The 21,427-nt window shown below is 46.1% G+C and overlaps 1 protein-coding gene across 2 annotated transcripts in view; it reads left to right on the top strand.

Annotated features, from left to right (window-relative positions):
- Nucleotides 1-58: 58 nt before the first annotated feature.
- Nucleotides 59-21,427, top strand: part of lpar2a (lysophosphatidic acid receptor 2a) — a 57,592-nt gene continuing 36,223 nt past the window's right edge. The window contains exon 1 of one of the 2 annotated variants that reach the window (XM_048522021.1): nt 59-131. The gene's annotated coding sequence lies outside the window, so the exon portion shown is untranslated. The other variant, XM_048522022.1, reaches the window with a different exon arrangement.

Below are 21,427 nucleotides of genomic sequence, written 5' to 3'. Positions count from 1 at the left end.
TGGAGAGGCGGGGCTTGTCATGCTAATGAGATACCTCCCTATTGGCTGCGGTGGTTGTGATTGACATGGGGAAGGAACAGAGCTGCAGAAGGTACAGAGAGGGGCGAGCGGCCGGAGTAGTAGCGAATATTGTGAGTAACTTTTTACTAACTTTTGGGAAACTTATGCCAGTGTTTGAGGCGGGACGGGATTCTCTTTCCTCCTGAAGACGATGATGGTTCCGTTTTTACTTTGTGAGCCGAGGAGGTATGAAAGAAATGTTTTCAAAATTTGATTTCAGGGAGTGAAATGTATCAGATTGAAACTGACCAAGGGGTGAATTTCTGCCGCACACCTTTCTCTATCTCTCCCAACGGCGTGGCGAAAATTTTCCGCGTTCAGTTCCTGGCTCTTTTGTTGCTACACTCGCCTTTGTGTCAAAGAAATCTCTTAAAGTGCACTCCGCCTTCTTCCTTCCAGCACTCTTCCCCCACCGTGGGCGGTGGGATTTAGAGGAGGGAGAGGTGGAGAGTCTGATTGAATCTGTGAGAGTTGTGTGGAGCCAGCCAGCACCCCACCACCGAGGGTGTTGTACGTTTTAAACGGTCCCTGCAGTTACCTGGTGAAACTCCTGTTAGTTTCCGTCTGATGTCAGCCACACAGCAGGGGAGCCTTTAAGAACAAGAGTCAGTGCCCCCCCGCCCCCTTCCAGACTATGTATCCTGGCAGACGGGATTTGATTTGAATACTTTGTGCCCCTTCACTTCTCTCCCTGTTTTATTCCTTTCCTTAATGCAAGGTTTGAGTATGCCTGCGGACACCTCTCCCTGGGCTCCTCACAGACTCTGTTGCAGTAGTACAGAGACCCCCCCCCCCCCCCGAAAAGGCGAGGGTGGGGGCTTCGCTTCTCACCAGCCTGAGGATGGGAGAGTTTACTCCTCTCCCTATCTCTTTCCCCACTTCTGTCTGTCTGTCTCTGTCTCTCTCTCTCGCAACCTGTTTCACAACCCAGTCTTTCCCGCTTTCCCCAGGGAACGCTGCCCTGTTGGAGGCACCGACTCCGCACCGTTTCTCCTCTCACCGGGACGTGTTTAAAGAAACGCAAGGGATCGCTTCCTCTTTCTGCGCCCCCCCCCCCCCCCCCCCCCGTGCATAGGCCAGTATTAATCCCTTGACTAACAGTTCACTCGGGGAAAAAAGAATCTGCTTCATTTCTGGTGTTTGCAGGAGGTAACTGTGTGCAAATCTGCAATGATAGTCCCTGAATTGGGTGTAAAACACTTTGGGAGGTGTACTGAGGTTGGAAGAAGGTGCTATGTAAATGTAACCTATAAGATAGTGGATGGACAGTAGACACATCTCTCCTCGGATATCCTAGAATCCGTACAGTATGGAGGCAGCCCATTCGGCCCATCACGTCTACACCGTCCCTCCGAAGAGCATCCCAGTTTCCCTTTTTTTGTGGGTTTGAGAGGTTTTTTTGTTTGTGGATTTGTGCAAACAGGTAGCTGGGTTTGGAGTAGGTGTGAGCGGGGAGTACAGTTGTAACTGCCCATTGATATCGCTGTTCTCACTGTGTGCCCAGAGGATGGGGCATGTGATGTTATTTCTGAGAGTAGGGAATACGCTCAAAGAGAGACAAACAAATCCTGCCTTTTTTGGGATTAACTCAGTGGTAACTTTTAATTCACTGAATGTGGGGGTCAGATGGTCGCGGTTTTTAATCAAATCACAAGCAAATGACACCTTATTAAAGGGCCATTCCGGCCATCAAATCAGTTAAATCCTGGCTGTTCCACAATGTCTAATACACAAACAAATGTGTCAATCTGAACACCATCAAGGTGTGAAACTTGAAAGAGATCACAAGGTGTGGAGCTGGATGTACACAGCAGGCCAAGCAGCATCAGAGGAGCCGGAATGCTGACGCTTCGGGCCTAGACCCTTGTTCAGAAGAAGGGATATTCCCTGGGTTGGAGGGTTTGAGCTATAGGGAAAGGGCTGAAAAGGCTGGAGCTATTTTCCCCGAAGCGTCGGAGGCGGAAGGGCGCCCTTTCGGAAGGTTATAAAATCATGAGGGGCATGGGTAGGTTCAAAGACATGGTCTTTTCCCCAGGGTAGGGGAGCCCAAAATGAGAGGGCGTAGGTGTAAGATGAGGGGAAAGATTCAAACGGGATCTGAGGGGCAACATTTTCACGCAGAGGGTGATATGTGTATGGAACCAGCTGCCACAGGATGTGATGGAGGCCGGTACAATACAACATTTAAAAGGCATCTGGATGGGTACATGGGTAGAAAGGGTTTAGAGGGATATGGGCCAAATGCTGGCAAGTGGGACTAAGATTAGTTTAGGATATGTGGTCATTACGGACGTGTTGGACCGAAGGGTCTGTTTCCGTGCTGTGCAGGTCTATGACTCAATCAGTGTGTTTTTGTTCTGTATGTGTGACATTTGGGACTGCGCAGATGGGAAGTTTCTGTCGGGATAGTTTGATCCGGAATTGGTGGGAGAGATGCCTCGCCCTCCGGTAGTGTCTGCCTGAGGACACTGAGTTTCTTGGGGGGTGTGGGGGAGGGTAGGGGGAACAGCGATGTGATACAAATCGGGCATTGGAAAGGGGAGTGAGGACTGGCTCCATCTCTCAGTCATGCTTTTGCACTCCCGCTGAGTGACCATCAGGGCGCCTGGCATCGAGCTCCAGCCACTGTCCCCAACCTGTGGCTCTGATTGAGAGGATAAAGCATGCCTGGCTGCCGGTTATTGAGTGCTGAGCGGATTTCGTATTAACTCTTTCTCTGTGTGTGTCTCAGCGAGCAGTGCCCTGCACGCCAGACTCCTACATTTTCTCACTCTCTCTCTTTTATACACACACACACACACACACACACTCTGGTAAGCATGGATTTGTTGCGGGGGATGGAACCATGGATTTTTGGCTTAAGCTCAGTCACGGCGCATTCCAGGCAATTTTGAGAGGGTCTTCAGGGCAGTTTCGACCTTGTTGGGAATGTGGACAATGTCTGAAAGGACACAGCGTGTGTCTATGAAGCATGTTGAACAGTTACAGCGCCCCTTTCTGCCTGTAACCATCCCTATTCATGGCCACTCTTTGCGAGCTGCCTACAGCGGATCTAATCTTAAATTCGAATTACTACTTTTTAAAGATTCGGTTCTAAATCTGTTGCATTGCATTCCTCGCTCTGGTCTAGTGTATGATCTGCCTGCACCGGATGCAAAGCAAAACTACTTTTAAACTGTGTAGCCAGGTACATGTGACAAGAACAAATCAATTAATTCATCCCTCTCCACTTACCTAGTCCATCCCGACTGTCCGCCACTCAGTCTTGTGTATTTCTTACAGTACGGCAAGGGTTAATGTCTTTATGTGGTTCAACGTTTTTGAATCTGTACAGACAGGCAGCTTAAAAATGCGGGGTCGTGGTCTGAAGCTGGGGGCACTGTGTGTGTGTGTGTGTGTGTGTGTGGACTTAATGACTCGCAGGCACGCTTCAGTCTGGATGTTCCCTCTGGGCTGCATTCTTCCCAGCCCCGGTGCGACAGCCTTTGGCATACTGAGGAAGTTTTACAGGGGGGAGAGAATTCCGCGCCATGGGGACGAGGACAGGCAGGTCACGAACGATGGGTGCCGTGTCCCGCAAGACACTCTCTGTGCACGTTCTGAAATGTGCAGTCACCGTTTCCAGCCACAAATGTGATGTTTGGGGGTGGGGTGAGCGGTTATTCATCCAGGTTAAATATTTGGGAAATTCCTGCCCAGTTACCACGTGCTCTCTCTCTCACACACACACACACAGAGTGAAACTAATATCTCGATTGCAACAGTGCACTCATCTCCGTGCAAGCTGCCAAAACGTTCACAGAATCAAAACGCTCTGTGAAGTCTACCTTCAGTTGTTAGTTTCGGCTGGATGGTGGGGGTGGGGAGGAGGTGCGGGGTCGATGTGGAACGCAAGCCGCTTCTATCTCTCAGACTGACCTTGACAATTCTGGAGATCGAATTTGGAAGTCGCCCTGGTGAGAAAAAGGCGTAGAGGTAGTGTCGTTAGGTTAGTAATCTAGAGGGCCAGGACAGTACTCTGGATGTGAGATCATTTTTTAAAATAAAATTGATTAATTTGGAGCAAGCTTTTTTCTAAGAAAACAAAACTCATTATTGAGACTAGCTGTAAAAATGAAACTTACCATTGCTGGCTTAATAAAAACCTACCTGGTTCACTGATGTTTGTTTTAGGGAAGGAAATCTGCCCTCCTTACCTGGGCTGGCCTACATATGACTCCAAACCCACAGCAATGTGTTGGCCCTTAACTGCCCTCTGAAATGCCTGGGCTGGTCAATCTCACACAAAGGATCATTAGGGACGGGCCACAAAAGAAATTGTTTCTTCGAACTTAGAAAGACAGGGTTACATTTGGAGACGCTCAATATTATCTGAAGACTGAACACTCCCCGGACATGAACGGGCCAGCATTTAGTGTCCATCCCCATAGTTGGCTTTTGAGAGGGTGGTGAGCCCTTGTGGTGCAGGGACGATGTGAGGGAGGGAATTCCAGGACTTTAACCCAGCAACACTGGAGGAATATGTTTGAGTGAGGATGGTGAGAGCCTTGGAGGGGAACTTGCAGCTGGTGATATTCCTATATTCCAGGATGTCCTTGTCCTTCTGACTGGAAAAGGTTGGGGGTTGGAGAATTCCAAGGATTGCTATCAAGCAGGAGGAAGCCATTTGGTCCATCATGCCTGTACCAGTACTGTTACTTGGCAGGTGCTGAATTGGTTGATTGAAATGTGCCTGTTCTGCTGTAAGGTCTGTACTCTCATCAGGGAGTGAGCTTCTGAACTGCTGTTCGTGTTTCATGTCATGGTCTTTGTTTATGAATTGAGGTCTGTAGCACTGTTGTAATTGCTTCTTCGAGTCTGAGTTTGAGGTGGCACAGCCATCGATGTTAGACCATGTAGATACTCCGGAGAGTGTACGCTTTTAGAATTTACTGTGATGGGATCAAGTGTCAGCACTACGACTTCATTCAGATCAAGTAAATATTCAATTTTTAACATCACCAACTTTTTGACAGTCAGTTATATCAAATGATTGTCTCTCTCAATTCGCCACACTTGATCCAATTCTGTCATTTTGTCTGTGTTAATCTAGTAATCATAGATCTGATAAAGAAAGAAGCAGGAGCTAGCTCAATTGGAGAGTCATATAGCACAGAAACAGACCCTTTGGTCCAACTCATCTACGCTGACCATTATTCCAAATAAATCTTATCCCATTTGCCAGCATTTGGCCCATGTTCTTTAAACCCTTTCTACGCATATACCCATCCGGATGTCTTTTAAATGTACCAACCTCTTCTAGGAGCTCAATCCATATACGCATCACCCTGTGTGTGGAAAATGTTGCCTCTTGGGGTCCTTTCTAAATGAACAAATGAGAGGAACAGGCCCTCTGGCCCTCCATGCCTGTGCCAACCATCATGCCCTAATTAATCTGAAAACAAACGTATCACTTTTTGATCTGTATCCCTCTATTCCCTCCCAATCATGTACCTATCCAGGTGCCTCTTAAATGTCTTCAGTGTGCCTGCTTCCACCACCTCTTTTGGTAGTGCATTCCAGGCTGCTACCGCTCTCTGCATGAAAAACTTTCCTCGTACATCTCCCTTAAACTCCACCCCGCCCTCCCCCACCACAACCATGAACCTGTGCTTCCTTGTAATTGAAACTTCAACCCTGGGGAAAAAGCCTCTGACTATCAACCCCACCGATGCCTTTCATAATTTTGTGGACACCCATCAGGCCTCCTCTCAGCTGCCGTCCTTCCAGTGAAAATAATTCTAGTCTTTTTAACCTTTTCTCATAGCCAGTGCCTTGGAGACCAGGCAACATCTTGGTGAACCTTCTCTGTACTGTCCCGAAAGGTTCCACATTCTTCTGATAATGTGGCGACCAAAACTGCACACAATACTCCTAATGCGGCCTAACAAGGGTTTTATGTAGCTGCAACATATTTTTCCAACTCTTGTACTCCCCGCCCTGAATGATGAAGGCAAGCATGCCATATGCTTTCTTAACCACCTTGGCTACCTGTGTTGCCACTTTTAGGGAACTGTGGATCTACACGTCCAGATCCATCTGAATGTTAGTGTTCCTTAGAGTTCTGCATTTATAATATAATTCATACCTAAATTTGACCCTCCACAATGCATCACCTCATGTTTTTCTGGATTAAACCCCATCTGCCATTTCTGTGCCCAAATCGCCAATCTATCTATATCCTATTGTATACTTTCACAATGCATCAAATTTTGTGTCATCAGCAAACTTGCTTATCAGACCACCCACATTTTCCTCCAGATTATTTATATATACTACAAACAACAAAGGACCTCAGACTGGTCCCTGTGGAACACCACTAGTTATCAGTCTCCATTGTGAAAAATATCCTTCCACCACTACCCTCTGTCTTCTATGACAAAGCCAGTTTTCTATTCATCTTGCCAGGCCACCCAAATCCCTTGTGATTTTAGTTTTTGTACCAACTTTGTCAAATGCCTGACTAAAGTCCAGATAAACTGCATCAACAGCCCTTCCCCCATCAATTATCCTTGTTATTTCTTCAAAAAATTCAATCAGGTTGGTGAGACATGACCTTCCCTGGGGGAAAAAAAACATGCTGCCTGTCACTAACGTCCAAACTTTCCTCCAAATGTGCAGGTATCTTGTCCCTCAACACCTTCCCCAAGAGCTTCCCCACCACAGACATCAAATTCACTGGCCTTTCACAATCTTTTCCTTCTCACCTTAAACCTATGACCTCTGCTTTTGGACTCCCTTGCTGTGGGGGGAAAAAGACCGTTGATTATTCACCCTGTCCATGCTCATCATGGTTTTATAAGTCTCTGTAAGGTCACCCCCCAGTTTCTGACTCTCCAGGGAATTCAGCCTCTCCCTATAACACCGACTCCAACCCTGGCAACATCCTTGTAAATCTTTTCTGAAACCCTTTCAAGTTTCACAACATCCTTCCTATAGCAGGAAGACCAGAATTGAACACAGTTATCCAATATCCTGTACAGTTGCAACACGACCCTCCCAACTCCTGTACTCCATGCACTGACCAATAAAGGCAAGTGTACCAGTACTTAGAGGATAAGTGCTAGCTAGTCCTTCCTTTCACAGACCAATGTCAACCTGCTGAAATCTGCTTGTTACATGATAAATCCCTCTGATAAAGAGTTACTCTTGCACAGATCAGAAGTTCACAGCAATTTTAAAATCATATTCTTTGCTAGTTTGGGATAGACGCCCTGCTCTCCAGGCCCTGTGGTCGCCTCTGGGTATGGAAAATCTGTCTCCGGTATGTGTCCTCCCTGATCTTTTACCAGTTCATATCAGCTGCTGTTATTCACAGCTGCAGGCAATGCATTGTCTTCTCCATTAGCAATCCCATCCGCTCTCACTCGCTCTCTCCCCTTTACTTTTCCCCCATTTTATGTCCTCCTTTTCCACCCCCCCCTTCCCCTACCCTTGTTGCTCACCGGTCGTGCATCGTACATAATTAGGTCCTTCACACATGCCCCTGCCCCTGCCAACCAACTGATGTCCCCACCCTGAAACTGAGTCGGCCCAAAACAGTGTCGTCATAGAACAATGTTTGAATGCAACCTAATGTTCCAGTTGCACCAGCCACTAGGAGAGGTGATGGCCTAGTGATCTCATCCCTAGATTGTTAATCCAGAGGCCCAGGTAATGCTCTGGGTTCGAATCCTACCATGGCAGATGGCAGATATTGAGTTCATCAGGCTCCTAATTCCAGATATAGTTAATGACCTCCAATCCACTGTTAAGGGGAAAACCCATCCTGGTCTCCAGTATGTACGGGTTGGACCAAAGGGTCTGCTTCTGTGCTCCTTTAGGGAAGGAAATCTGCCATCCTTACCTGGTCTGGCCTATGTTTGATTCCAGACCCACAGCAAGGTCATTGACGTTTAACTGCCCTCTGGGTAATTAGGAATGGGCAGTAAATGCTGGTCTAGGCAGTGACACCCTCGTCCTGTGGATGAATTTTAATTAGAATAAAACTGCCCTGGCATTGTCCATGTACCTTTTTGATCTCTCCAACTCGGAACCATTTTAAAAATAAGAGGGTTGCCATTTAGAATTGAGATGAGGGGATAAAGGCAAAATTTGCTGCTCATATTTTCTGTTTCTGGATACTCTTTCTGTCCCACTCTAGGTATCATTATCTGGTCTGTAATTGCCATATTTTCTTGCTTTGTAAGCCTATGTTTACCCTCTAATTCTGTGCACACTCAAACTATATTTCCTTTAAATCAAATATACCCAAGTTGGACGGACAAGACCAGACATTGTGCAGAAATATCGTGAGTGGAAAATACATAAAATGGAACACATTTTGTGGATGAAGAGTCTGTACTGCAAGGATTGAATGAGTTGACTTTCACATGGTTCTAATGATTTTTGGTGAAGATATATCATGAGCCACAAACAATGGGCCATCCTGTTTCAGTAGCTGGTCACTTGGACCCCAGGTCTATTGTTGAGTTGACTGCTTTTCCTTTCAGACTCTATTGCTGAGAGTGAGAAAGTGAAAGGCATTTCTTCGCACGTGGGCTTTCTTGAGGTGTGGGACAAATTGAATCTTAAAAATCCAAAAGCTATTGCTCTGTAGCTTTTTAACCCATGTTGGCACTTATAAAAGCTTGTTTCACGATGCATCAATTACAGCTTCTCCAAAAGTTGCATGACCTGTAAACAATGAACATCACCCATTCCACTTTGGATGTTTTTCGAGGAGTGGAGAAAAAAACACCACCCACATTTGCTGCCACATAGTATTCAAACTTTAGTTTTTCTCTGCTTTTATTCAGAAATAATGTCTTTACAGTTGATAGATACTGAGCCCATTTAGAAATAATAAAACATGATGTAACACAAGACTTCTGATAAATTCAAGCTACACAATCATACTGATATGAAACATCCACAAAGTATTATGGTTCAAAGGCAGTATCTCTCGCTGCTGATTCAAAAGGCTTGTGATATATGTAAATAACTTGGATGAAAAAGTAGATGGATGGGTTAGTAAGTTTGCAGATAACACAAACATTGGAGTTGAGGATAGTGTGGAAGTTCTTTACTCGGAGAGTAGTAAGGGTGTGGAATGACCTGCCTGCAACAGTAGTAGACTCACCAACTTTAAGGGCATTTAAATGGTCATTGGATAAACATTTGGATGATAATGGAATAGTGTAGGTTAGATGGGCTTCAGATCGGTTTCACAGGCCAGCGCAACATTGAGGGTCGAAGGGCCTGTATTGCGCTGCAATGTTCTATGTTCTAAACTTTCTGATTCTGAGAGTGTTAAATCTTCTGAATTCTTGATCTGGGGGGTGCAGTGGAAGCACAGTCTTTGAGTAGAGATTGGCGTGAGGAGTTTTGAGGATTGGACGGGTAAGAGGAAGTTTTTGATCGACCATGATCATGTTAAATGGTGGAACAGGCTTGATGGGCCGAATGGCCTACCTGTACTCCTCTGTATGCAGTAAAACCATCTGGCCTCACCACCTCCTGATTTTTATAGTCTCACAGCACAGAAACAGACCCTTCCAGTCCATGCTGATCGTAATCCCAAACTAAACTAGTCCCACCTGCCTGCTCCTGTGCCACATCCCTCCAAACCTTTCCTGTTCACTTTCCTATTCATGAACTTGTCCAAATGTCTTTAAACACTGTAACTCTACCTGCATCTACTACTTCCTCTGGAAGTTCATTCCACCCATGAACCACGCTTTTTTTTTAAAACACAACACCCCTAATATCTTTTTTACATCTTTCTCTCCCATTTTAAAAATATGCCCCTAGTCTTGACATCCCCCACCCTAGGGAAAAGACACCTGTCATTTCACCTTATCTGTACCCCTCATGATTTTATAAACCTCTACAAGGTCACCTTTATAAGATTTTATTAATATTTCCTGAACACTTTTTGCTCAAGAGTTTATGACTATAGTAATACCTGACCCCACCTGCATAACTAATGGCCTGGTATTACCTAGGTCTATTTTACGTTCTCGTTTTTTTAGGAAAAAATACAGTTTGGAACCAGTTTACCATCCTTGTAATCCGAAGGAAGGGAGCCCAGCAAACTATTAAACAGCTCTCTGATGAAGGGTCTAGGCCTAAAACATCAGCTTTTGTGCTCCTGAGATGCTGCTTGGCCTGCTGTGTTCATCCAGCTACACGCTTTGTTAGCTATTAAACAGAAGTGCCTGACTTTATTGCATCTGCCTGAGGGTGACTATTATCTGCACCATCTCTCCTATTCTCTATATGTTCATCAATGTTGACGGTTTAGTACTCTTGGAATTTTTAGAAGAATGAGAGGTGATCTTTATTGAAAGTGATGTTGGCAGGGTGGGGATGGGGTCAGTGGTTATCATGGAGGGGGTAGACAGGATATCAACAGTTGAGGCCACATTGAGATCAGCTGCAGCAGTATAGAATGGCAGAGTGAACTTGAGGGGCCGAATGGGCTGCTCCCAGTCCTAATCAGTATATTTGTGTTCACGTCACTGACTTCTGATAACGGTGTGATTATTGGCACAAACTATCCACCAACTCTCTGCTCTTTGGACAAACCTCTCAATCCAGAATCTATCGGATCTCCAGCGCTTTATGTAACTCAGTACTTTTTCCCCCAGAAGTCTCGTACTGGTCTTCAGATCCCTTTCTCACTTGGCTGTTAGCTGGAGGTCTTTGTAAATACTGAGCTTGCATTTATGCAGAACCGTTTCCATTCCCAGAATGTCCCCAAGAGCATCGGCCCCTTGAGATCGTTTGAAGCCTTTAGATAGATGAAGTCTCCAACAATTCTCAGGAAGTTTGACGCCATCCAGGGCAAAGGAGACAGTAAGGACCGCAGACGCTGGAAGCCAGAGTCAATAAATGTAAAACTGGACCAACGCAGCGGCTCAGACAATGTTCGAGGAGCAGGAGAGCCAACAATGTGCCGAGACATTGACTTTCCTGCTCCTCGGATGTTGTCTGACTTGTTTGTCCAGCTCTGTTTATTGACTGTCCAGGACAAAGCAGCCCCCGAATAACTGGTACCACATCCACAAATATCCACTCCTTCCACCACCAATGCCCAGTACACACTGCTGCTATTATCCACAAGATGTACTACAGAAATTCAGCAAAGACAGCACCTACTCTATGACTCTTAAAACACGGGACCACTTCCACCTAGAAGGATAAGGACAGCAGATATGTGGGAACACCTCCGACTGCAAGTTCCCATCCAAGCCACTCACCATCTTGATTGGAAATATATTTACTGTTCCTTCACTGTCGCTGGGTCAAAATCCTGGAATTCCCTCCCTAGGGGCACTGTGGGTCAAGAAGGCAGCTCACACCCACCTTCTCTCCATGACAAATGGGTACAGGCAGTAAATGCTGGGCCCAGCCAGTGACACCCACACGCCACAAAAGAATAAAAAAAGCAGCCAATTTGTGCACACGATTCCTCAAAGAGCAATAACATGGCATCCTGATGTTGTCAGAGAGGTACTGTTTGCTCTGGGAGCATTAGAGAGAGCTCCTCTTTGAGCATTGCCACAGGAGGGCAAATAGCAGCATCCACTCAAACCTTTGGTTTCTGAGGTGCAGGTGACTCCCATCATGTGATGGCACAGGTTGGTACCAAAGAAAACAATGTTTGAATGCAATGGTGGCCATTGTGCCAGCTAGACCAGGATTACTGGGTGAAGCTACAGGTCTGACCCTGGGGACTGCCAGCATTGGGCTGTTAGAATGGCTTCTGCAAGAGGAAATGACCTTCTATAATTTAGACTCACCTCCTGAGAATTAGGGCCAGACTTTTCAGGAGAGATGTTAAGAAGCAACTCTACACACAAAAGGGTAGCAGAGGTCTGGAACTCTCTTCCACAATCTGCTGGATCAACTGTTAATTTTAAATCTGAGATTGCTTAACAAAAATCTAAGGATATGGGACAAAAGCAGGAAAATGGAGTTAGGCCACAGATCAATCTCTCTTAAAAAGCAGAGCAGGCTGAATGGTACTGTGTTGGCAACTTTACCAATATCCATTAAATCCTGCACTCAGCGGTTTTGGATGGGTCTTAGTGGGTTTGGCTGTTATCTTGGGAGTTGGGAAATTGTGGATGTACATCCTTTTCCAGAGACTTGACAATTATAATGTGGCTTGATACGCCCAAAGCAGTACCAGGGGAGCAGAGTGTTGTATTGAAGCAGAGATCTCGGAGCCACTATCCCTTTAAGACAGCTAGATGACTTCATACCTTGTGACCTTGAGGATCGATCTCCATTTTTACTCTTTGTTCTATCAGTCAGCTATGTAGATATTCCGACTGTAATCTGACTATATCAGTCTGTTATCTGAGCATATGACATCTGTCTTCTATACAGAGTTATATTAGTCTATGTAGTTGTTAAACCTCCAGATATCTGACGCTGTGGCATATGTATGATGTGATGTTCTCTCTGTTCACTCATGTTAGTGGGATGTGGCTTACTAAAAGGTGATGATGGCATAAAGTGGCGGTTCTGAAGTTATCTCTCTGACACTCGCCCATCACCTGTCTGCGCTCAGAACTGAAGTTTTTATTAATAACCAAGACTGTAATTACACTGAAGCAAGCAGCATTTTGAGAGTGCACTCTTTTTTTAAAATTTTTTTTTAAATGGCAGGCCGTACATTGAAATTTTTAAAAAGGTGCCTCAAGGACTGCTCCAACCTACCAAAGGGCTCCCAGTACAAAATATAGCAAAATGTAGAAAAAAGATTGAAATTTCCAAAAAAGCCCTTAGCTGTGTCTAGGTGCTAGTCAACTCCCCCACCTTGCCTCTCAAATGACATCAAAAGGTATGCATGATGTCACAGCTGTCTTTTTGCTGCAGAAGCCACCGACCAGACTTTGAAGACTAGGAAAAAAAACTTTCAAACCTGTAATACGGAGAAAAAGTAAACAAAAGGGAGAACAAAGACAAAAGTAAATGAAGCTTTACACTGCAACACAGATTTCTTTTGTGCTTTTAACAATGTCAAAGAAAAAGCAATGCAGTAAGGATGGAAATCAAGCACCTGAGCATGGACTGACATTCTAATGACATTCTGTCTGAACTCTAGTTATTTAAAGAGAGGAGTAATCTTTACTGGATAGACTAACTGGATGTAAGCAAAGAGAGCGAGTCTGTCAGTATACCACTTTGCAGAATGAGAAGGTATGGAATGTGATTTCACCCAAATATAATATACTGAAAGGTGGAGCTAGTCATTATGCCTGCACCTCTCTCACCTTCCTGAAAACACTTCTGGATAAAAATTATGCATTGATGAGCTATAAGTTCAAAGTAATTACAAGTGTGTGACTTTAGAGTACTATTGCAGCTATAAATAGGTTCAGTGTAACATCCACTCTTTCAAGAGAAATAGTTACAAAAAAGCTGGACACTGTTCAATAAGTTGCAATGAGCTAAAAATGCAAAGTCCAACAGAAACTCAAGTAAAACCCACTGCTCCACGGCAGCATGTGAAGAGCCAAAGACGTTTTCAAACTTTCTTCCTTGTCATTGTCAGCCTGCCTACAAAGTCCAAGAGGTGGCTAATGTTACAGCTTGCAGACCATAATGGGGAGTCATGTGGGAAGTGTGACATAATGCATGGATACCTTTACCATACTCTGGTGATAAATCCTAGAAGGAATGGACAGTTGACACCATGTTACCATTTGCAGATATTTCCTTAGGCTACGTGAGATATACTCCAGAAACTGGCACAGTGTAGCGCACTACACATGTGATAAACCAATTGCCTTTGCCATTCATCTTAAACATAATGACAACTCCTTGGGATGGATACCTGAAACCTTTAACATCATCAAAACTTTCTGTTTGGATGTGGACACTATCATGATCTGTGGAGTGACACCAAAGATTCCAGACTGTGACATCAGCTCCGTTCCTGACCGGCTAACCTGTTTCCTCTGACATATTTGATGCTGTGGGCAACTTTTATTTTGTTCTTTTATTCTTTCATGGGATGAGGGCATCACTGACTAGCAGCATTTATTGCCCAGAGGGCAGTTGAGTCGACCACATTGCTGTGGGTCTGGAGTCACATGCAGGCCAGACCAGGTAAGGATGGCAGTTTCCTTCCCTAAAGGACATCAGTGAGCCAGATGGGATTTTCTGACAATTGACTATGGATTCTTAGTCATCATTAGACTCTTAATCCCAGATATTTATTAAATTCAAATTCTATCATCTGCCAAGGTGGGATTTGAACCCGGGTCCCCAAAACATTATCTGGGTCTCTGGATTAACAGTCCAGCGATTTTAATACCACTAGGTCATCACCTCCCCTGAAGATAGAGCCTTCCCTGGCAGACTCACCAAGTTCTGGGGGAGCCAGTTATTTTCCAAGATTGATGCTACAAATGGATATTGGTCCATGTGCCTTTCTCCTGAGTGATGAGAATTGACACTTTTAGAGCTCCTTTTTAAACGTGAGGTTATCCTGTTTGGCCACAAAAAAACAGGAAGGCAGATTATGATATGAATGAGAAACTGTGAGGTGCAGTGAGACCTGGGTGGTCATGGTGGAATAGTCACTGAAGGTTGGAATGCAGGTGCAGCAGGCAGTAAGGAAAGTTAGTGGCATGCTGGCCTTCATAGTGAAAGGATTTGAGTATTGGAGTAAGAATGTCTCGCTGCAGTTATATAGGGCCTTGGTGAGGCCACACCTTGAGGATTGTGTGCAGTTTTGGCCTCCTGGTATGAGGAAGGATGTTCTTGCTACTTAATGAGTCAAACAAAGTTTCACCAGACTGATTCCTGCAATGGCTAACACATAAGGAAAGACTGGATCAGCTGGGCTTGTACTTTCTGGAGTTTAGAAGAATGAGGGGAGATCTCCCAGAAACACACCAAATCCTGATGGGACTGGACAGGCTGAGTATGGGAAGAACATTCCTGAAGTTGGGGAAGATCCAGAATTAGGGCTCATGGTCGAAGAATAAGGAATAAGCATTCAGGACTGAGATGAGGAAGAATTTCTTTACTCGGAGTGTTGTGAACATGTGGAATTCTCTCTCTCGCAGAAAGCCTTTGGGGCCGGTTTGTTAAAAATATTCAAAAGGGGGCAGGACGTGGCCCTTGCTGCCGAAGGGACCAAGGTACGGAGAGAAAGTGGGAATGGGATACTGAAATTGCATGATCAGCTGTGATCATATTGAATGATAGGGCTGAATGGCCTACTCCTCCTATTTTCTATGTTTCTATCCTTTTACAATTTCTCAAATGCTTTTACCTTCCTGCCTATGCTGCCATCAATATTGCAGTCCCTCCAAACTAATCACATGGGAAGTAAATCATGGACAGGCCTTGGAACTTGGCTGTTCCAGGGTGTAAAGCCGATGCATTTGGTTCAAAGGTGGTTGTAACCACTCGGCTGAAGTTTTCCCAACGGAGAATGACCAACACCTTGCTTTGGTTTCCGAAATACAAAAGTTACACCACCTATCTGGCAAGAATTTGGTTATTCTGGGCACAAACTGTCAGAAACCTTTTGTAAACCTCACACCCGTTCACCTCTGCGTTTGCAATGCTGTCTTGTGATACGTTATCCAAATGATTCACAGACTTGCTACAAGTGAATATTGTCCACAGTCAAAGCAAAACACTGCAAATGCTGGAGCGGTGAAACCAACCCAGAGAGAAACTCGGGTCTGGTAGCATCTATGGAGAGAGACCCAAGTTTGTGCTGAGTCTGATATGACTTTAGGAGACTTCTCCTGAAGAGTAATATTGGATTTGGAGAGAGAGGCAAAGTTAATATTTCAAGTCCAATATGACTTCTAGAGAAAATTCTTTTGAGGTCATACCAGACATTAGCCCTGTCTGTCCCTCTCTCCACAGATGCTGCCAGACTTGCTGAGTTTCTCCAACACTGTTGGTTAGATATTTTTTGAACCTCAGGTCAAAAACAGCCTCCCTATTGGTCTCATTAATGTTAGTTGGAGCTTGCTGGATTTGGTCTGCCCAGTTAGGTGTTGTCTAGTCGCAAAACTGAAAATTGTCACCTGAACACCTTCAAATAGGTTCATTGCCCCACAACTAGACTGCATGTTACACGTTTCTCCACAATGAGAAATATAGCACTGCAGAGTGAAGCTTCGTGAGCACATTGTGATAACTATGTTGAGGAGAGAACTGATTGTATTGGATGCTAACCAAAGTGTTCTCACAATGTCTGAAGGTAATGTAACCAACGTGCATCCTCGTCAGTGTTTATCAGACCAGTTTCAAACGTTGGGGAAAGAAGGAGAGATGTTGTTCTGTGGCATAGATCTCCAGCACATGGCACTCTAATATTAAAAAGCTCTCCACCATGCTGTTTACTCGGTCTGCAGTTAAGTCTGCCAACTTACTAGCCATACAGTTAACTATTCTAGATAATGTACCTATAATTTTAAAGATTAAAACCAGGCTGTTGTGCAGCAGTAGTGTCTCTGACTCAGAGCAAAGAGGTCTGTGCACAAGTCCCACCTGCTCCAGAGGTGTGTAGTGACGTCTCTGAACAAGTAAATATCTAAACCAACCTGCATAAGTCCAAGATATCTAGTGGGTGCCCAGTTGGCTAACAAACTTACAGATATCGCACTCAATCCAAACATGCCTCTTTATGGTACAGGCTGTGGGCTCAAAACTGTGAAGCATCACTCTCATGATGATCTGTCTCTCAGCTGATCACCGCGTTTATTTACAGAGAGTGACGGGGCAGGCTAACACAGGTGTTGTGTGGCCAATACTTATTTCCTCCCCTGCCATTTTAAAAGGGGGTTGTAAAAGGTTCTGTATAAATATAGGTCTAGTCCTCTTTCCACCCAGTTGGGTCTGATCCTGGGAAGCCAACACTAGTTTGCTTGCATTATCCTTGCACCCCCACACACAGCCCCCTGTGCTAATACCCACCCGTGTGTGTGTGTGTGTGTGTGTGTGTGCCGGACCTCATTAGACCTGATGTGGGAGCTTATTGTCATAGCTTTGGTTACCTGGCTGTTTTCTGCAGCTCTGTCGACTTTCCCTTCTCCCTTGCCTCACTATTTCTCTCTCCTCCTCCCTCCCCTTGTTTATTCCTGTGCTGTTCTCTCCATCCAGCCTGTCCCTCCGGTATTTTTTTGATGGCTGTTGGCTCTGTTTTCCGCATGTGCTCCCCCTCGCTGTTTTATTGAACAATTCCATTGATCATTTTATTTTTGGTCTCTGTCTCTTGGACTCTGTGCAATTGAAGAGCTTCCAGATATTGATCTTTCCTGCAAAGCAGAGAGCCTGACTTGCATTTATTTAGCGCCCTTGAAGTCCCAAACAGGGCTTCCCTGTCGATTTTCCCCAGAAGTGTGACAGCTGTTGTGATGTAGGCATTGCTGCCACTTTTTGCACAGCAGCACAGATCGGAGATGGAAGCAAGATGAGCAAAAATCTGAGGATGACAGACTTAAAAGAGCAGGTGATTGCATTTTGTAAAGTGGGGCTTGTAAATGGCCCTCCGTGTGGTGGTGAGCAGATGGTTACTTCTTGCTCGGATGGTGGTGGGTAAAAGTTGGTCAGGACCCTGGGGAAGATTCCCCACCACCACTCCCACCCCAAAGCGCTGTGTTTCTCAGAAATAATGTCTGGGACCCATTTTTTCTTTTAATCCTGTCCCAGATGGGCAGACTGGCTGAGGATTTTTTGTTTGAAAGGCAGCGCCCCTGACAGTGCGGCACTTCTCCAGCTGCCCATGTTCATCTTCAGCCCTTTCTCGGAAGTGAAACCTAACTTGTCCAGGTCCTGAGCTTACACCCCTCTGTCCGATTGTGGGGGGGGGGGCGAATCGAACCCAGTGAATGGCCAACTGAGCAGCCGCCCCCACCGCGCCACGCACCCCCCCCCCCCCCCCCCCCCCAAGGTAGTGGCATTGCCAGGATTACTGTGTACTTTTACAAGCATGTTGCAGCCTGGAGCTACGGATGGTCAGGATTGAGCCTCCAATGAAGAATCTCTCCCGATGAAGAATCTCACCCCTCGTGGCTTCCGTTTTGGGGTTGTGGGGGTATCTGTCTGTGTAGCAGACTGCTATCTGACTTGCCCACAATACCCTTCTTGACCAAGGGTTATTGGACCCAAAGTGTTAACTGATTTTTTTTTTCTCCTTCTCGGATACTGCCAGACCTCCTGAGCTTCTCCAGCAACTTGTGTTTTTTTTCAAGTTCCAGACCTGCAGTGGGACAGGAAGCCAGATCCCTTGCCTCAGAGGCAGGGGCACTACCCACTGGGTTTCCAAAACTCCCTCTTCCTTCCTCTTCCCCACCGCCTCCAACCGGGAATAACATGTTCAGGTATAGTACTGCAGGGGCTGGAAATCTGCAGAACGTTCTGGAGAAGCTCAGTGGGTACGACTCGTCCGTGGAGAGACAAACAAGAGTTCGTGTTTTTGAGTTCAGGATGACCCTTCCAAAGGAAAGATGTTCTGAAACTTGAAAGGGCGCAGAAAAGATTTACAAGGATGTTGTCGGGGTTGGTGGGTGTGAGCTACGGGGAGAGGCTGGGTCTCTTTTTTTTTTCCCTGGAGCGCAGACTGAGGGGTGGCCTTTTATAAAGTCATGAGGGGTTTGGCTAGAGTGAATAGCTAAGGTCTTTTCCCCAGGTTAGGGGAGTCTAAAACTAGAGGGGCATAGGTTTATGGTGAGCAGGGAAAGGTTTAAAAGGGACCTAAGAGACAAGTTTTTGTACACAGAGGGTGGTGCTTGTATGGAACGAGCTGCCAGAGGAAGTGGTGGAGGCTGGTGCAATACAACATTTAAAATGGGTACATGAAGAGTTTAGAAGGACATGGCCCAAATGCTGGCAAATGGGACTAGATTAGGTTGGGATATCTGGCCAGCATGAACAGGTTGGACTGAAGGGTCTGTTTCCGTGCTGTCCTTCTCTGACTGAAATTCAGGACAGAGCCCTTCCGAAGAACGCTAGACATTAACTCTACTGTAGGGATTCTATGACCGCGTCTGCACAGCAGGATCCCGCAGACAGTAGTGCTGTTGTCTTTTGCAGTGGGAGTGCATTAAGGGGGAGTCCTGTTGCCATGGGTCTCAATTTAACCCCAGGATGGGCACGGTTGAATAAAAATATAGAGGATCTGGTCCCTGGGCTTGCCTGGGAATGCACTGATGGAAAATTCCCAGAGCTGGGGCCTGGAGCTGGGTGGAGAGGTCAAGCGGCCCACTTGAACTTTGCCCCTGGGTTATCTGTCTTTGTTTATTTTATCTTCTCTGGTGGTCAGCCTAGCGAGGTTTCTCAACATATGAAGTGACAGAGGTGGAATTTGAGCCTTGGGTCTCCTGGCTCAGAGGCAGGGACACTATGCCCCCCCACGGCCAAGAAGGCAGTTTCAATGTGGAGCTGTTGATCGATTGAATTGTTCCTATCATTGGGCTGTCGATGGCCTATTGTAAGGCATAGGTCATCGATATTAGCTCTCCAAGGACAAATACTAGAGCACTAGCCCTGTTATCAGTCTGTCTGTACTCAGTGATGACTCACCCACCAACTGTATCTGTGCCAGCAATTGTGTTTGTGTAAGCTCAGGGTCATGCCATGTATTGCTGTAGAGCGGGTTGTGTTTGTTTTCATATCAGTGTGTGGGCACCACACAATTTGAGAAGGCTCCCTCTGTTCAACATGGCTTCCTCGGATTGCTGTCGCTGTTGTCCTCTCCCTTTGACCCACTGCGGCCTGAGGTAATGACTGATGGCTAACACTGTGTGCTCCACACTTCACGCTTTTGTTCTAGACAGTGGGGCTTACGGATGTCCCACCAGTTGACTGTCAGGTTGTAATGACTGGGCCAAGTGTTTGCTGTAAATTCTGCGAGACTTGTCAGTCCTCTCCCTTCCAAGACTCAGTCACATGGTGTAAACTGAGCAGTGCTGCCTGTGAAGTTCCTTTTCATAGAATCCCTACAGTGTGGAAGCAGGCCATTCAGCCCATTGAGTCCGCACCAGTCTTCCAAAGAGCATCCCACCCAGACCCACCCCTCCACCCTGCACTTCCCATAGCTAACCCACCTGGACACTGCAGGCAACTTAGCACGGCCAATCCACCTTAACTTGCCCATCTTTGGACTGTGGGAGGAAACTGACGCAGACGCGGGGAGAATGGGCAAAGTCCGCATGGACTGGAATCAAACCTGGGCCCCTGGCACCGTGTGAAGCAATGGTGCTAACCACTGAGCCTCCCTGTGCCACCCAGTTCTGGCTTTTCCATTCTCCCCTCCCAACCTTCCATTCGGGTTGCTCGGACCATCCTCAGCTGTTCAGCATTGAGAATTCTCTCTCCCACTTCCTTCACTCCAACCTGTTAGTCCTTTCTCCCCCTAAAATCAGGAGCGCGCTGGGAAACTGTGGGTGGGTAGATAGTGATTTTCATTGGGTAAGGGTATCCAGTGATGTGCGTGAAAGTCTGGTAAATGGCACTGAGCTACTGGACAGCCACGATCGATTTGAATGAGAGAATAAGGCTGAATGATCTGTTCCTTTCATATTTTAAAATAACACAAGTGAGACTTTCAGGTACTCCTTCCTTCAACGGTTTGCTACCGGTGTCTCCGATTCCCAGCATCTCCCTCCTGACCCTTGCCCCCGGCATCTTTGTCCTTTCACTGACCCCTTGAGATTGTTCCCAGTGGCCATGTCCTTGCCTGAAAATTCAGGATGCCAGCATTGGCCAAAGCTGCCCCCTGCCGTCATCCAGACACTCCTCCCCCACCCCCAACCCCGGCTCAGAACTTTGGAATTGGCTCCTGTGAGACTGGAATTTCAGACCCCAACTGGCAGCCATTCTTGGAGAACATGCATTCCCGTTTCCCTGTCATTCAATGTAAAAGATGCCAACAGGCTCTGCTGTGCTTGTGCCAGCCTAATGTCAAAATCCTTGACCAAAACGGTCAAACATGTCATGGGTCTGTGTGTGAATGTGCAAGGAAAGTGTGTGCCAGAGAATCATACACCACAGAAAATGGCTCTTTGGCCCAACTCATCCATACCGGCCATGTTTCGTAAACCGTACTAGCCCCACTTCGAGTCATAGAGCTACACAGCATGGAAACAGACCCTTCGGTCCAACCAATCCATGCGGACCAGATATTCTAAATGAATCTAGTCCCATTTGCCAGCATTTGGCCCATATCTGTCTTAAACCCTGCCTAATCGAATACCCATTGTTATTGTACCAGTCTCCTCCAATTCTTCTGGCAGCTTATTCCATACTTGGAAAAAAATTTACTGCTCGGGCCCCTTTTAAATCTTTCCCCTCTCACCTT

The sequence above is a fragment of the Stegostoma tigrinum genome, chromosome 35 (assembly GCF_030684315.1).
Source record: "Stegostoma tigrinum isolate sSteTig4 chromosome 35, sSteTig4.hap1, whole genome shotgun sequence".
In the NCBI taxonomy this organism is placed as follows: domain Eukaryota; kingdom Metazoa; phylum Chordata; class Chondrichthyes; order Orectolobiformes; family Stegostomatidae; genus Stegostoma; species Stegostoma tigrinum.
The sequence above is the reverse complement of the archived record's forward strand: the minus strand, read 5'-3'. Positions and strand labels throughout refer to the sequence as shown.